The sequence below is a fragment of the Cuculus canorus genome, chromosome Z (genome assembly GCF_017976375.1).
Source record: "Cuculus canorus isolate bCucCan1 chromosome Z, bCucCan1.pri, whole genome shotgun sequence".
Classification (NCBI taxonomy): Eukaryota; Metazoa; Chordata; class Aves; order Cuculiformes; family Cuculidae; genus Cuculus; species Cuculus canorus.
In genome coordinates, this window is record NC_071441.1 from 73778310 (window position 1) to 73794662 (window position 16353).

Here is a 16353-nt window from a genome sequence, read left to right on the forward strand (position 1 = left end):
TGCCCTGGACTTTTGTTCCTTACTATTTCGCCAGCCATAATGCCATCCACAAATGTCATCAGGGGTAGTTGTATATTTACTTCCAGATCACTGATGAATAGCATGAGGGGAAAGTCTAGTAACACTCCTCTTCAACAATAATTCTGCATTGACAATTACTCTCAGAGACCTGTCAGTTAGGCAGTTCTTAACTCGTTTCATGTCTGCTCTTGTCCTGAACCCAATTACTTTTGCTTGGCTAAAGGATACTTTCTAGGAAGTCATCCAGTCTCCAACCTGAAAATGTCATGAGATGGTGATTTTTAACAATCCTCCTATTAAGTTTCTGGAATGATTGATCACTATGAGCCATGTATGTCTTCATTGCAATGTGATCTTTTCTCTGAATTTAACTTCTACTTATCAATTCCTTTGATGACTTTCCTAGCTAGATTAAACAATTCTTTATACCTGGAATTCTCAAGCAGATCCAATACTTCCGTTTACTCCCCATCCTAAATTATGCAGGTTTAAATTACCTTCTGCTGGTCCTGCACTTCATTGACTTATACCACATTTCTGCTAATGTGTTGTGCTTCTAATTCATGTTATTGCTTGTATATTATTTTCTGAAGCTTTAAATATAGATAACTGCATATATTCAAGGCTATATATACATACGTATATGCAAAATTGTAATCAGTATGAAAACCGTGATTGAAATCCACAGCATCGTAGATCAACAATGCATATGAGAATCCAAGATAGGTTTTGATGCTTCTAAGTAATTAATTCCTTTGAAGTTATTTATGATGGAAAGAATTTTGTGCGATTATAAGATCAGAGTTGCTTGTTTGCTCAGGAAAGGCTATGAAATATAACCACAACTGTAAGAGCAGAAACAAACTGATGGATGTTGAAAGAGCTACAGGAGGCAAATATTCAAAGGTTTTCAAAAGGATTCGCGTGTCTGAGCAGCCTGAGCAAAGGGCAAGTCCTAGTCTTCTGCTGGCGTGTCAGCAAGTGCTGCATCATTTAGCTCTACAACTTTTGTCTGCTACTTGATTATAGAGAAATGTTTAGTCACGAGCTCTGTAGCAGGAAGAAGACTGCAGAAAGATCTGATAGATAAGAAAGTCTGGCCTTAAAGCTGAGTCTCCCATGTGATCATCTCCCACACAATATTATGATGTCAGTAAGCTACCAATTCTTTTTCTAATTGTCATGGTTGAGAAATTAGAGATAAAATCTTTTTCTTCTGTTTTTGGATGGTAGTGAGCATGGCACAGCCTTTTGTCAGCATCAAGAAGATGCTTAGATAGGGATAGTAACGTTCATTTATCAAAACAACGTACAAGAGAAATGATTTGGGAATGCTGGGAGTATAAATACACTAAACCCATGGAAAATCAATGGAAAGGGGGGAGTTATGGATTCTAAAATTAGTTTTGTGCTTGGTTTCCAGTTCCTTGGCCCTGGGTTTCGATCCTTGCCTGTCAGTGTTCACACAACAATGTTGAAACTTAATACCATGTGTCTGAGGGACTTACAAAATAAAAGGATAATTTTTAAAATCACTGTTATTTCTATTTCAGGGTCAACTGTGAAAACAGTTGGATTTCCAATTCTTAGGAGAAAAAAAAAATAGGAGATTTGAAATACATTCACATTTCCCTCTGTTGACATCTGTCTTGAACCATAATCACTCATCTTTCATTCTTTAGTAGGATACAATGAATTGCTAACTATTGCATATCTGGACATTTGTGTGTGTGTTTGTAGTAAATAGACAGTTCGAAAGACAGACAGGTAGATAGATATCTTCTACGTAAATCTCGGAAGTGTCTTGGACAGCTGAGAAGCTAACACAGATAAGGCAACTGGTCCGATTTAAGCAATTAAGCAACTGTAAATGGTTATTTTTATGATTTGGTTGCATTTTTGAGTTGTATAAAGTGTTACCAGTGTTTTACCAGAGGCCTTACAAGACACATTTTTTGCTTTCACATTAACTTACAAATCACCCAATAATTCTGCATAACACTAATTCATACCTTGAACCTCGAAAGACTTATATACATAGTTAACTCAATACGCTATTTATATAAAAATAACAGGCTCATGGCCTTCATTAAAGAACATCTGCCTGTCTCATGCAGTCAAGGTTACGTACGGACTGTCAGGCACAAATCAGAAACTCGTCTCAGGTCTGCTGCAGGGACCAAACAAACTTTATGAATGCCATGGTGTTTTTTTAAGTGAAAAGAACAAAGAGAAGAAAATTGCCTTTTTTAGATTATCCACTTAAATGATATGAATTCCCTGATGCACAGCAGAGTCAGAGCGAGGAGGTTTTTTTTAAAAAAAGAAAGGTGTTCTAGATCTAGAAGGCAAAAACGTAGGTAAGAAAACCTTTGATGTCAACCCTGATCCACCATGATTTATGCGCACACATCCTGCAAGGTGACCATTCAAAGGAATGGGTCTTTTTCTGCTTATAAGATTTATTCTGACATGCCTTTTCAGAATTTGAGTTCTACAGATAGCCAGGTGTGATTTTTTTTTTTCCCCCAGTTATACCTCAGATGGGCCTAAAAATAACTTCGGGTCAATGAGGAACTTCCTTTAGTAGTTATGAAGCTCTTTTTTTAGGAAAAAAAAGTCATACTCCTCCATGTTTCCAAAGTAAGCGAGCATTAAATAAGTCGTTATCTCAACTGCCTCCCAAACTGAATTCTTAGCTTGAAATTATTTAAGTGGGGTTGCTTAAATACATATGTATATGTATATGTATATGTATATGTATATGTATATGTATATGTATATGTATATGTATACGTATGCTCTCCAGAAGAAAAGAAAAACTAGATAAAAGGATTGAAAGGTAACAAGATGCTTTTTATCCCAAGATTATTAGATACAAACAAAATACTATTTTCTAGCAGAGGAGAATCAAAGTCATAAAGTGATTTTTTTTCTTTTTCTTCTTTTTTACTTTTTTTGGTGTTCTGGACCATAATTTGTTTTTTCTGTGTTAATCAATCCAGTCAAGACAAGTATTCCATAACCATGAGCTGGCTTATTCCAAAGAGGAAGATGATGGTCAACGAGACTGTCCAATTCACAGCGTTTACCTACAAAAATATTTCAAAACCAAAATTCTTCACAGGAAAATGTCACTGGCAGCTCTGCCAAGAAATGTTGAAACTATTTCTTTTTATTTCATTCAGATACAAAATGACAAAACGTAACTCCAGTTGGGTGATCTAAACTAAACAAACAAGCCTCCCCTCAATGTCAAAGTGCGATTCAAAATGACAATTGTTTGGCTTCGATCAGAAATGCCAACATTTTCAGTGTGACATTTCTGATTCAAAAGTTTTGGAGTTGCATATTTGTTTGGGATGGAGGTGGGTTTGATCTGTTGGTCATCATATTTTTGTGTGTTTTATTGATCTGTTTATTTTTTCTTTTTCTCTGTTGGTGGAGAGAAGCAGGAGGAAATGACCGTGAGAGAAGCACAAGCTCTCACCTTTGCCCAAAATCATTGGTTCAGGATTTGTAGGCAGAGCTCAACCCTACAGAGAGATGCGAAGCAAACTCATGGCTCAGTGTGACTTTTATCCAGGAGCTCTTCCCAGAAAGCATGTGGAAGCACAGTGGGGCTGGGGACAAACTCACCCATGTAGATGAGTCTGCTGAGGAGTAGCGAGTCATTTGGTGGGCCACAAGAAGCTCTCCTACCCAGCCAACACTAGACTCGGATCTAAGTAACTGACCTGTTGCTACACATTGAAGGGATAGTGGTGTACAAATAAGCCTCCATGGCTGGTGAGAGTTAACCCAGGTAGTCCTTGCACTGCTTGAACCCTGATTTCAGGTCATTCGAATGATAACCTGAAGTTACCATTTGTTTCAGAACAAAGGGGAGAAACCACACGTACTTTGAGCCTCCTGGAACGCTCTGGGATTAGGATCCCGGTGGCGCGGTTGCTGCAAGGGGTCAGACCTCAGGGAGGTACTCCCTACTCCCTCTCAATGGTACCTTCACTTGCGAAGTACACTTCTACAACTTCATCCTATAAACCTTCCCTTTCCTGGGGGTTCCTCCTCATCACTCGTGTGATTACTCAGACAAGCCAATAATTTACGCTTATGAGTAACAGTCTGCCAAACTGGCACCATTACGATTCACACTGAAAGTGGGGGAGAGGGAAGCTTTAAACCTTTAAAAAGATGTTGGGAGTCTTTGCTTGTCTCAGAATCAAAGAATCACAGAGCTGTTTAGGTTGGAAAAGACCTTTAACATCATCAAGTCCAATCGTAAACTCAACATCGCCAAGTCCACCACTAAACCATGTCTCTGAGCACCACATCCACACGTCCTTTGAATCCCTCCAGGGATGGTGACTCCATCACTTTCCTGGGCAGCCTCTGCCAGTGCTCGACGACGCTTCCAGTGAAGTGATATTCCTAGTATGTAGTCTAAACGTCCCCTGGTACAACTTGGGGCCATTTCCTCTCCTCCTATCATTTGTTATTGGGAAGAACAGACCCACACCCACCTCTCTACAACCTCATCTCCCCCAATCTCACAAAGCAGTTGCTCATCTCAGGTCTCAACAGCGTCACCCCCAAAAATCTCCCACTCAAGGCCCGCAGGGGACGTTCTGTGAAAATGATGGGGGGGGGGGGCGGGTGGGAGAAGGAGGAATTGGAGTGGGATAAACAGCACTAACCTGAGCCTCACCTTCTCTGCCGCTTCTCCCCTGCCCCCATCACTGCTGCTGTTGTGTCAGGTAGTGGCACTGTTGAGTATATTAACCCAGGGCTGAACATTGCAGCCACACCGAGTGTGTGTGTCTGTGTGTGTGTGTGTGTGTGTGTGCCTGATCATTACCATTTATTCCCCCCCTTCCCGACACACACACACACAGAAACAGATGAAAAGAGAGAGACGGAGCCATCACCCCCCCTCCTTTAGCTCTGCTTAAACACAGATCGCTGCTCAGAGAGGGGAGGGGGAAGAACCAGACCAAAAATACAAAATAAAAAGACAGAGAAAGGAAAATCCATATAAAATAAATAAAAAAAAAATAAAAAATAAGCAACCCCTGGAGGTGAGGAGGGGTGAGTGGGTGAGCATCGACCCTGTGCCCGGTAGAGAAGGGGGTGTTCCCCCCCCCTCGCCCTCCCTCCCGCGGGGGGAGCGGGCGGCTGCAGCCCCGCATCCCGCCGGAGCTCCGGCACCAGCAGACAGACGGAATAAAGGGAACAGCTTCCTCGCCGCCAAACCAGCCCTTTTCTCCTCGCGGGGTTTTGCTCTTTCTTTCTTTTTTTTTTTTTTTTAATTTTTATTTATTTTTTTTTTACAAAAAAAAAAACCAAACTAAAAAAAAACTCGCCGGGAAAAGCAAAACCGAAAAAAGCTTCCCCTCCTCGCCCCCCTCCAAAAGGCTCCCAAACAACCGACAACAAACAGAAAGAAAAAAAAAAAAAAAAAAAAAAAAAAGCCCCCTCCAAAGGAAAAAAAAAAAAAAGAAAAGAAAGGAAAAAGAAAAAGCGAGCGAGACAGAGAGACAGAGACAAGCTCCATCGATTTCAAATCCAGGATTTTATCCAGTGCATTGATTTTTTTTTTTCTTTCGCCCCCCCCCCTTTTTTTTTCCCTTTCTCCTTCCCCCCCCCCTTTCTTTCACCCCCTCTCCTTCTTCTCCTCCTTCCCACCCCCTCACCCCCCCTTTTTCTTTTTTTTTTTTCTTTTTCCTTTTCATTTTTATTTTGGATCCTGCTAAAATTAGCCGGGACTGCTCTGGGTGTTGCGTGTTAATTTGATTTACTCCGGGATTCCGGCTTTCAAGACGCCATTTTCCCCCCTTTCTCGCTCTATCTCGCTCTATTTATCTATCTATCATCTATCTGTCGAACCGTCGGTCCGTCTGTCTGTCCGTCCATCTCCCTCTCCCCGGGTGCCTTCCCTCCTCCCCCCGCCCTCCTCCCTCTCGGCTCTGCGTGTGCTGCGCGGTCGTGCGCTCCCCTAATCTGACAGATGAACACCGCCATGGGTTTGCCGCAACACAAGCAAAAGCACCTTTGGGGGCTGTGGCGAGGGATTGGAACCGGGATCTAAAAGAGAAGAACGGGGTGGAATCCGAGGGAAGAGGAGGAGGAGGAGGAAGAAGAAGAAAGAAAGAAAGAAGAAGAAGAAGAAGAAGAAGAGGAAGCTTCGAAGAAGACCCCGCTGCCGTTTTGGGGATATGGGTTAGTAAAAAAAAAAAAAAAAAAGGGAGAAAAAAAAAAAAATAAGGCAACAAAAAAAAATCCTGAGCCATCGAGGAAAGGTCTGTCTTGATGATCGGGATTGCGGGAGGGTCTTACCCTTCTCTCTTTTTTTCTTCTCCCCCCCACCCCCCCCTTCACCTTTGCATGCAAAAGTTAATGCAGTCTTTTTTTAATAATATTTATTTATTTATTTATTTATTTTCCTGTTGTGACTTTGCATTGGCGCGGAAAGGGCTTTATTTATTGGGGGGTGGGGGGCAAATATTTCTCTGCAGTGCAATGCATGCGAGTCGTCCTCTCCCCCTCCGACCCCTTCCCACCCCGTGCTTTGTGGTTGGGGGGGGGGGGGTGTGTGTATGTGGGGTGTGTGTGGGGGGCGAGATGGGGGGGGGGGGCACGTGTGTGTGCAAAACCGTGCTGCTGGGAAAGGGTTTGCAAATAATTTTTAGGAGTTTGCATAACGTATTTACCCCTCTCCTTGCCTTCCCCCCCCCCCCCCCCCCATCCCTTTTTGGTCACCCCGCATGTTGGTGCCCGGGGGGGGGGGTAGGTGGCATGTGCGGTGAGTGTGGAAAGGAGATTGGGGGGGGGGGGGGGGTGTAAGAGAGACACCCCCCCTCCCGCTTCGTAAATTGCAGGTTAAGTGGAGCTAGAGAGCAACATTGTAACCTTATGGGGATTTTTTGTGTGTCTCTGTGTGTGTGTGAGTGTGTCTGTGTGTGTGTGTATATCCGTGTGTGTGTGTGTCTCAGCGGTTCTTGGGGGGCGCTGAGAGATGGGGGCGAAGAAGGAGGTAGAAGGGGAAGGGGTGTGTGTATGTGTGTGTGTGTGTGCGGCTCTATTTTTTTGCCCCCCCCCGCTCCTCTTTTGACATTGAAAAGGACACGCAGCCCCGAAAAGAGGCGATTTGCAGGAGGAAAAGAAGTGTTGGGGCGGTGGAGGAAGGTGGGGAGTAATTAGCGATGCGGGACACCCCAGTGCCACCCTCCCCGCTCCCCCCCGTTCAGTGGCAAAGCCAGGCGCGTTATTAATGATTATTAATAAGCCGGTGATTGCCGCCCCCGGGACCCCGATGGCCCCTCTCCATCCCCACCCGGGTGTAAAAGGGAGTTCGGGCTATAGGCGGTTCGAATCTCTGCGCTCTTACGGGAGAGGGGGATGTTTGTGTGTGTGTGTGGGGTGAGCAGAGCGCAGGCTGCAGCCTCGGGCGGCTATTGTCAACTCCAGCCCTGCTCTCGCACCTCCTTGCACACTCACACACACTCACACCCCCTTCCTCGCCCCTGGGTCTTTCCCGATGGGGGAGATCGGGTCCCCCCCGTCCCCCCCCCCGGAGCCTTTCTTTCCCGGTGCGTGCGCGCATCCCACCGGGAACCGGCGCTCCCCTGCCCCTGCCTGCGTGTATTCGTGTGTCTAAAAAGGCAGTTGAGAGAAGGATTTCCGATTCGTTTCCGCTTCAAATAAACGGCACTGATAATCTCCAGCCTGACGCCTGATGCTCGAAGGGCATCTCGCCGCCGGGAGAGGGACCCGAGGAGCCTTCGGGGTTGGGGAGGCAGGGCTGGAACCAGCACCCCCCCGGAGGGCAGGACCCCCTCCCCGCGGCGGTCTTGCGAGGGGAGATGCGGGGGACTTCCCTGCGGAGAAAGAGGAGGAGTGTGAGCCCGGGGGGTGCGTGGGGAGATGGCTCTGCAGCCGGGCTGGGCGCTGGGAGGAGTCCGACACAAGCAAATGCAGCCGAGAGGTGGGTGGTGGGAGCCAGGCAGGGCTTCTCCCCCTCTAACGGAGGTGTTTCATTAGCCGAGGGTCTGCAGGGGCTCTGCCGGGGTTTGGGGAGGGGGGGGGGGTGGGGGGGTGTCCCTCTGTGTTGCCTTCGATGTCGGTCAGTCCGCATGCAAAGGATGCGCAGCGCTGAGCCCGATAGTCCTCTGCTGTCAGGGGAAGGAATGCGATCCGTGTGGTATTGACGGGGAGGGTTTCGGGGGTAAAGGGCTGATGGCAAATCTGAACACCGCGTGGAATATCACGGGCCCAAAGGGGAACGATTACTGCTCCGACAGCCCCTCTGCAGCCACGACTAACTCGGTGCAGGCTGCAGCGGTGATATAATTTCCCACCTAACATTAGGCAGCGGTAGGGCAGACCTGAGGAAACAAGTGCCTAGAACCTCTTGTCGTGGATGTGAGAAAAAAAATGCCTATCAGGGAAAACGTGCGAGTGGCTACTTCAGGCACACCTTCCTGTGCCTCCTCAGCTCTCACTGAGACTACTGCTCTCAGTCCGAACCTACTTCCACCCAAAGGAGAAACTTTTTTTTCATCTCTGTTTGATTTTTAACCAAAAGGAGAAAAAAACAAAACAAAACAAAAAAAAAAAAAAAACACCCTCCAAACAATATAGTTGTACTTTAATCTCTGCTCTTGGTTTGGAAGGGTTATGTAGAAGCAGGGGGTAAAAAAAAAAAAAAAAAGAAAGCAGAAACACTCAGTGAATGGAGACTTCTCTTCCAACTCCTATTTGCTTTGGCTTTTTTTTTTTTTTTTTTAAACTTCTCAGACTCAAAGTTTTAATTGAAACCAGAAATCTATTGAGAAGTAACTGAGCCAAGAAAACCTCTGTTTTCTCTGCAGCTAGGGATGGGGAATAAATAATTTTTTGCTGATGTTATTTCAAGTTGTTTGAGCTCCTTGGTTCCTGCCAAAAAGCCCAGCATAGATTATTAACACATTATCATTTTAGGAGGATGCACTCTCTGAAACGTAATAAAATGGTGTGCTAGGTTTGAGCAGAGCCATAAACTATGCTGCCTGTTGGCAAACAAAAGAAACAGTGGCCATGATTTATTATTAATAATAATCATAACAGAGCTATTTATCTTGAGTTGATATTTACAGGATTTCTCTACAGAGGTTCCTCAGTATCATTTCCAATAATATACTTTGATTAAGCTGGGAACTGTTCTTTTCTTTTAATAACTGCTATTGCCACGTGCTTAATTAACTCAAGAAGTTAAATGCTTTGAAGGGTCCAGCCATCACTTTTTGGCTCGGATGCTGCTTAATCTTCTCTTCTGGTCTGTTTTGAACCATCCTTTGAGCTCCTTTTCCCCAGGACACACATCGCTTGGGTGTAAGTGCCAGCTTACCAACAGGACTCTTGTTTTCCATTACAAGATTTGGCTAATCCCAGTTTCAGTGACTTTTTTTGCCCTCTCAGTAGGGCTCAATTGCTCACACATAATCTTTCCCTTCTGTTTTCTTTCCCCTTTGGACAACACCCTCCAGGACTGAAAAACTCTGGCCTTGTGCATGGAGACTTGCAATTACACAGCAATTTTGACTCTTGACCCAACTAGTAGCAGGAAAGGCTATTGTCTAATGAACCACGTAAAAACAGTTCTGGGATCCAACAGATCGCTGTGATGGAAATGAAAGCTTTCCCAGTGAATTGATGACTGATTTGTTTAACCGTATGCCTAGGCATTCCTTCTTGCTCCCTGTTAACTACCCATCTCTGGTTTATCCGTGATCTGTGGGTCTGCAACGATGCTGAAAGGCGGCATTAATAACTGCCAAAATGCGCTCCATGAGACACAGCCTATGGTAAGGCAAATCGAATAGAATTTAAGCAATATTCAGAAAGCTCAGCATATCTTTTTTGCCTACCATAACATGCAGGCATGCAGAGTTTTGAGAGTGTTAAGTGCTGTCATTAAGCATGCATTTGATGATGAGAGAAGGGCATGAGATCTGTGCACAAAATAGAAGAAAGAAGGCCAGATGAATCCCATGGCAAAATCTAACCTTGTTGTTGGGAAGTCCAGGCACTTTTAGAGCAGCAATGATCCAATGTTTAGAGCCAATCCAAAGCCTAGGAAGAAAGTCTGTGGGAGAACTTCAGCAGAGAAGGTTCCTAGCGTTTTGCTGCAGGGCTTGCGGTTTCTACTGGGACTGGTTTAACTGCTATTATAGGTTCTGTTCTTGTTACTTTCTCTCTTTCCAACTTGATAAAAAAGAAAAGAGTTCCCTTTCCCGCTATTATTGTTGAGGAAATAAAATGACTCATCCTGTTAGGAAATTGTCATCTTGATTAAAGATGGGCTTTAAAACCCCTCAACTCCAGGTTTTAGCCTAGGGGGACTGTCAGAACTGAAAACGCTTTCCAAACTTTTGAGGTTGGGACTGCTTTGTATTCTGATGCGGGCATGAAATCAGGTTGCGAGCACACGTTGTTAGCATAGTTGCTTCTGAGGTGCACTCAAACCCTTAGAGATGGGTTTTTTTTAACTTATCCCTATGTGAAGGTTTCTCTTGATTTGTCTTCGTAAGTTTGTTGAGTATTTGGACCTGCTTAGAGACTACCTGGTTGCTAGGAACAAGTGCAGTTCCCCATCAGGCACCTGGATTCTGCCATTCACGTTTAACTGGGAGAGCAAAGCGACAGGTGATAAACAGGCAGGGGTAAAAGAAAAAAAGAAGGAAAAATCATTTCTTAAATAGGATAAAAGCAGTCAGAGAATAATGCAGCTTGTCTTTCAGAGCTGAGGAAATGTCTGAAAGAAGTAGGGGGTGATAATTTCTGTTTATCAGCTCTTGAGAGGGAGAAGAGTTAGGGGCTATTTTGCTCTTTTGGAGTTGGATTTACTTTGCAGCACAAATTGCCCAAACACAATGATGAGCTTTTACTGTAAGCTGTGGGGTGGCTGGATATGAAAAGCAATCTTCTGATATTATTTCATTTAGGCTTTTGTTGTCTTTTATGAAATAGAAATTTTCAAAGGGTTCTTAGGTTATTCACCTCTCTATAAGGCCAATCTGAAACTGTGGACCTCAAACACCTCGAAGTTTGGGAAGATTTGGTCCAGGCTTGATTATGATCTTTACGGCTCTAGTTTACTTTCAAGTTTATCTGGTGATATTTGCAGAGTCGAAGGCCTCTGTGTCTCTATGATACTGCACCAGCTGTCTGCCCACCAAATCCATGCTCCATTGATGATGACCCTGTTGGCTTTGGGTATGAAAAGGAAAGTGATGGGGCTGAAGAACAGGCGACAAAACAGAGAAGTACTCTGGAAATACCTATTGCTCACAGATCAAAATCAGGGTTAGGTTTACTCTTGCTCATGAGTGGGGATGGCGATGAGGCTTGTGTATGTGTCCATCAGACACAGGGGGCTTGCAGGAAAAAAAGGGATTGTGCAGGTGATGAGGATGGGTCTGAATTAACTTCCTCTTGTAGGGGTTGACAGACTTCTTCAAAAGCAAACTCAATGTGTGGAAAAGCTATGCAAGAGGACACCAATTCCTATGCAAAATTGCGAGTAGGAGGTGGTGGCAAGACTCTGGCATATCCTGGTGACTATCAGAGCACAGTGTGGCCCACGGCTTGGTTCTGCAGTGTGAGATAGATTGGGATGCGAACGCCTGGAAGAGTGGCGTGCTGGGGTTGTGGCTAAATGCTGTTGCCAGGTGACTTATTTAGCTTCTCACTACCCCTGAAGGAGTGAATTTCTGTTTCTGTAAGGATTGTTGTGCAGTTCTGAGCAGTGTAGGTCTCTATGAATTTGGCAGCGATGAGAGCAAAGTTTCTTCTACTGTAATATGGTATCTCCTGTAACCGTGCTTTGGAAAGCTATTCAGAAGAATGTGTGGAAGGCAAGCATGGGGTAACCTAGGACTCACTTAAATACCTCAAAATTAGAGGTGGGTTAAAGATCAGAAGCCTGAGGTTTCATGTTACTTTGAAATTTTTGTTTTACTTAACCTTTAAAACTTAGAGATATATATGTATACAATGAATCATTCTGTTTCTGTCCCGGTGTTTTAGAAGATGGAGAAGTTGGGTTTGAAATGGCCAGGAGAGAATGATGATACTCAAACCAGAGGTCAAACTGCAAGGCGTTACAAGCATGCCTATCCTCCATGTGAAGCCACATATCCTGAATATCCTACTGATGTGATTTCTAAGACTTGGACAGTGGCCTGACTTCCCTATATGTTTCCAAACTTGGTGTATTCTGGAGCGGTCCTGTGATCCATACCTATCTCTCCTTGACACTTGCTAATTTTTCAGCTTTGGAGAATGCAATGGGGCTTCCAGCAAAATTCCTCTGAAATCATATTAGTTTGCTAGACAAGGAAATCCTTCCTGTAATTCTTTTCTCTTTCTTTCTTTTTTTTTTCCTTTTTTTTTCCCCTTCTCTCTCTAAAGCCTTCCTATGGAGCTCTGTAATGGGGATTCAATAGAATTCTGCACAGGGGAATAATTCTTTGCTGAGTTCTTCAGTTCTTTTTCAGAAGGGATCAGAGACATGAAGCTTAACTGGGGGAGTTTAGTAAGTGTTCCAACAGGACTGTGTACATGTTAAGTACTATAGCAGGCATCTGGGCAAAGTGTTATTATACATGTTCATTGTTCCTAAGATTGCAAACCAGTTTAAAATATTAACCCATATATTCACTTGCTTGTAACTTCCATAAACCTTCAACTAATGGGTTGAAAAATGTCATGCTTTCTATTTGCTTGATAACAATTCTCTTCCTGAAAGGTTAAGTAAATTCTCTCCAGCTGTCAGTTGTTCCACTTTTTTTTTTTCTATTTATTCAGAAAAAAATGAGAATGGTAGAAGAAGAGGAAACACTTTTCCCGTTTAAATTATTCTAACCACAGGCTTTTAAACCGGGCAGCACTCTAACCTGCTGGACTTTGAGCCGATAAATGGATATAAACAGAGGACTTGCTGAAGGCCTCTGTCTTCTTTTGGCATGTGAATGAGGCAAAAAAATGGAGGTCATGGTTTCTGGTGCCATGACAAATTTAAAGTGTCATTGTAAGCATCCCAAAGTCAATGGAGATGGTTTAGTCTTGTGACTTACACAGAAAGGTGCTGCCCCTACAAATCATGGTGGACAACTGACATAAGTGGCATTCGGTGTTGGCTACATTAGATTATAGTTCTGTGTCATAGGAGGTAGTCATAGAAAAATAAGTCCGTTTCTCCACTCTTTTATTAGAGCTGAAGACACATTTGCTTTGGAAACACACTGTTTTTTAAGTGCAGCTTTTAGGGCAGAACATTCTTCTGGCTTAGCTCAGTGGACAGACCTCCCAGGGCCCTTAAAGGGAAAACCTCTGAAAAAAAGTAGTGTGAGGAACAATTAAAATAACAATAAGATGCAGTGTGGGCCTAGGTAGGAACTAGGGGCTTATTCAAACCTGCTTCCATCTTCAGATGGGGACCAGTGGTGTGGTGTGACTCTGTTCATGGATCTCTTGACCCATCAGAGCCTGCAGACCAGACTTGGCTTGATTGAGACCTAGGTGAAGGACTCAGGAGACAGAGATCCATAGATCATCAATGAAGAGAGAGGCACCCATGACTGACCTGACCTTGGATTCCGCCAAATTCTGACCCCACCCCAACTTTTAACATTTTCTTGAAATCAGCGGCATTGCAAGGCAATAACAACCCAGAGTCCTGTTCCTGAGTGAACAGATTTGAATTGTGAATCTGGTGCTCCCAATCGTGTTCACTACCTCAGAAAGTCTCCAATATGTGCAATACCGCACAAAGAGCACAGTGGAACAGTTCAGCAGGAGAGACCTTTCGGTTGCGCAGGCACTCAGCAGGCTCTTATCTTCCATCTGACTCAACTTTTCCCTGCACTTCTGTAACTGCTTCCTCTTCAACCATTGTTAGAGGTGAAGCTAATCCTTTCGTTTGCACATAGCTGCTGTCAATTACCTTGCTTTTATGCCTGGCCTCAAGTCTTCCCACCGGCATGCTTGCAACTAAAGTTTGTACCTCTTCACGTCACTACCCTGTCATAGTGGGCTGCTCTTTGCCCTGTGCATATACAGCCGCATCCACCTGTTTTTCCTCCTACGTTTTGTTCTACAGTCCATGAAACTTTAAGGGAATTTCTTGTTTTGCTGACCCAGACAGCTTATCCTCAAAGCTGAAGGACTGATGCATTCTAGAAGGCAAAGTAGTCTCAATGTCTTTCTCTAAAAAGTCCAAATTATTGCTTTTTTTCCTTGCTTGCCCTTTGTATGCCGTGTTTTCCCACAGTGCTTCCTGGATGCTGGCGATGCTTGGTACTTTATACAACACCAAGCAAGACACTATTGCTTACTCAGCATGGAAACACACAGTGCAGCCCTGCATGGACAAAATCCAACCTTTTTTATTCCTAATCCCATTTGAAGCATGCAGGATTGTGTAATGTGGGATGATTCTATGGCCTCTAGACTAGGCATGAGATAGATCCTGGACCGAATCCTTTTTATTCCTCATTGTGCCATCACTTATGGCTCTGAGGAATGGACGCTGAGCCCAGATCTAGTGTGTTCCCTATCAGATGTGTTCCTTTATTTTATATATTTATTTGTTGGTTGTTTGTTGTTGTTGGGTTTTTTTTTTCCCAAAAATCTGGTGTATTTGGCACTTAGGCAAGCAAAAATGAAGTAATGGAAGGGGGGAGGGAAATGGGTGAAGGAGTCCCGTGGCAGCAGCAGTAAATAAAAAAAACCAAACCACCTCTCATTAATGATTTATGTGGATACATCATTTTCCACATATTTCAGGGCGCAGGGGGAAATATTTGATCAGGGGGAGAAGGAGGCATTTTTGCCCTACACATGGCAGTGTTAGAAGGAGGCTGGTGTGACTGATGGCAGCTCTCCAAGAGCAAAGTCGATCTAGGAAAGTTTGGTAACACAGATGATGGAATTGTGGTGGCTTTTGCTCTCTGTGGCTGGTCTCTGTGCCAATAACCTTTCCCTAAATACCTATAAAACTTCCCTTTTGTAGCCTGGAGTGGCTACTTCCAGGATAGCGCACTTGGAAAGAGCTAGCTAGAACGGGGTAAGCGTTTGAAGTCTCCTTCTCATACATATTGACAATTTTCCTCAAAGCTTTATGGCTGTTGTTAATGGAATATCTTTTACCCTTGCAGTGGTGCATACTGCTGCACCCAACAGAGTGTTCAGAGTACTCTCTTGGATCATCTCAAAAGTCACCTTTCACTGTATATCACGCCAAGAGTGATGATGCTTGGCAATGGAGCTTAGCAATATGATGTTGACTTGACATAGGCAAATATCCTGGCTCTGCTCTTTGTATTATAATGAGCTGGAACACAGCTGACATCTCTTTCTGTTTTCTAGTGTCCTGGGGGCCTAGTCTTCACAAAAGTGATGGGTAAAAATCACACACATGATGTCATTAGGCTCAAACACTATTCTTTGAATCAGAGATGTAAATCCACTGAACCGAGCCCAACTTAGAACAGTCCTGCAGCTGCGTTTGTCTCAGAGGGCAGAAGTGGAGTGAACCTCATCCTTTAAAGACCAGAAGTCGGCACCAGGAGGTGTTTACACCTCTGAAGATCATACTCGGCTCCCTGACACCCAGATAGAGCTTTGGGTTGTGAGCGAGCAGATTTACAACACCTCGGCACAGTTTTCAGGCAGAAGCTTGTAAAAGTCCTTGGGCAACATAATGGGCATCTCTCCTCCTACCACAGATGGGTGCTTTGCTGTGCTGGCTGTTGCCACAGCTGTACCTTGGGCAGTATTGCTTTGATGGGCCTTGTGATTTATGGCTGTGTCAGTTGTTTAATCATTCAGTTGGCCCTCCCTTCAGCGCTGTATGATAGTTAGTTACTTACATAGAAAGGTGACTATCTGATCTAATTATGGAGTCTCAAACCTAATTATGGAGTCAAATATAATTCCATAATCTACTCTTAATGTGTCTGTCTTCACAAGATGGATACACACGTGTGTATTGTGCACACTTACATGTCTCTATAATTATGGATATGCTTGTGTTCTCATTTATTTCTGTCTCTTTATCTTGGGGGAATGCTTGCAGTCTCATCTGGCTGCGAGACATCTTCAGGTTATCTTGCCTTTTGCCCTCCAGTGTGGCTTTTCCTGGCTGGCTTTGCCGGGTTTGGGTATGCCAAGGCAGAGTCACCTTTCAGTATTACTCAGCCATGACGATGGGGATGCAGAGGCTTGGTAGCACTCAGATTCAGGGCAATGCAGTGGAAATGAGTGAAGAGTACATTCTGCTGTTGTTCTGGT

At 44.1% G+C, this 16353-nt stretch overlaps 1 protein-coding gene across 3 annotated transcripts in view; it reads left to right on the plus strand.

Annotated features, from left to right (window-relative positions):
- Window positions 1-6014: 6014 nt before the first annotated feature.
- Window positions 6015-16353, plus strand: part of SETBP1 (SET binding protein 1) — a 264554-nt gene continuing 254215 nt past the window's right edge. For all 3 annotated transcript variants that reach the window (XM_054054281.1, XM_054054282.1, XM_054054283.1), the window contains exon 1: window positions 6015-6240. The gene's annotated coding sequence lies outside the window, so the exon portion shown is untranslated. The remainder of the gene's footprint in view (window positions 6241-16353) is intronic.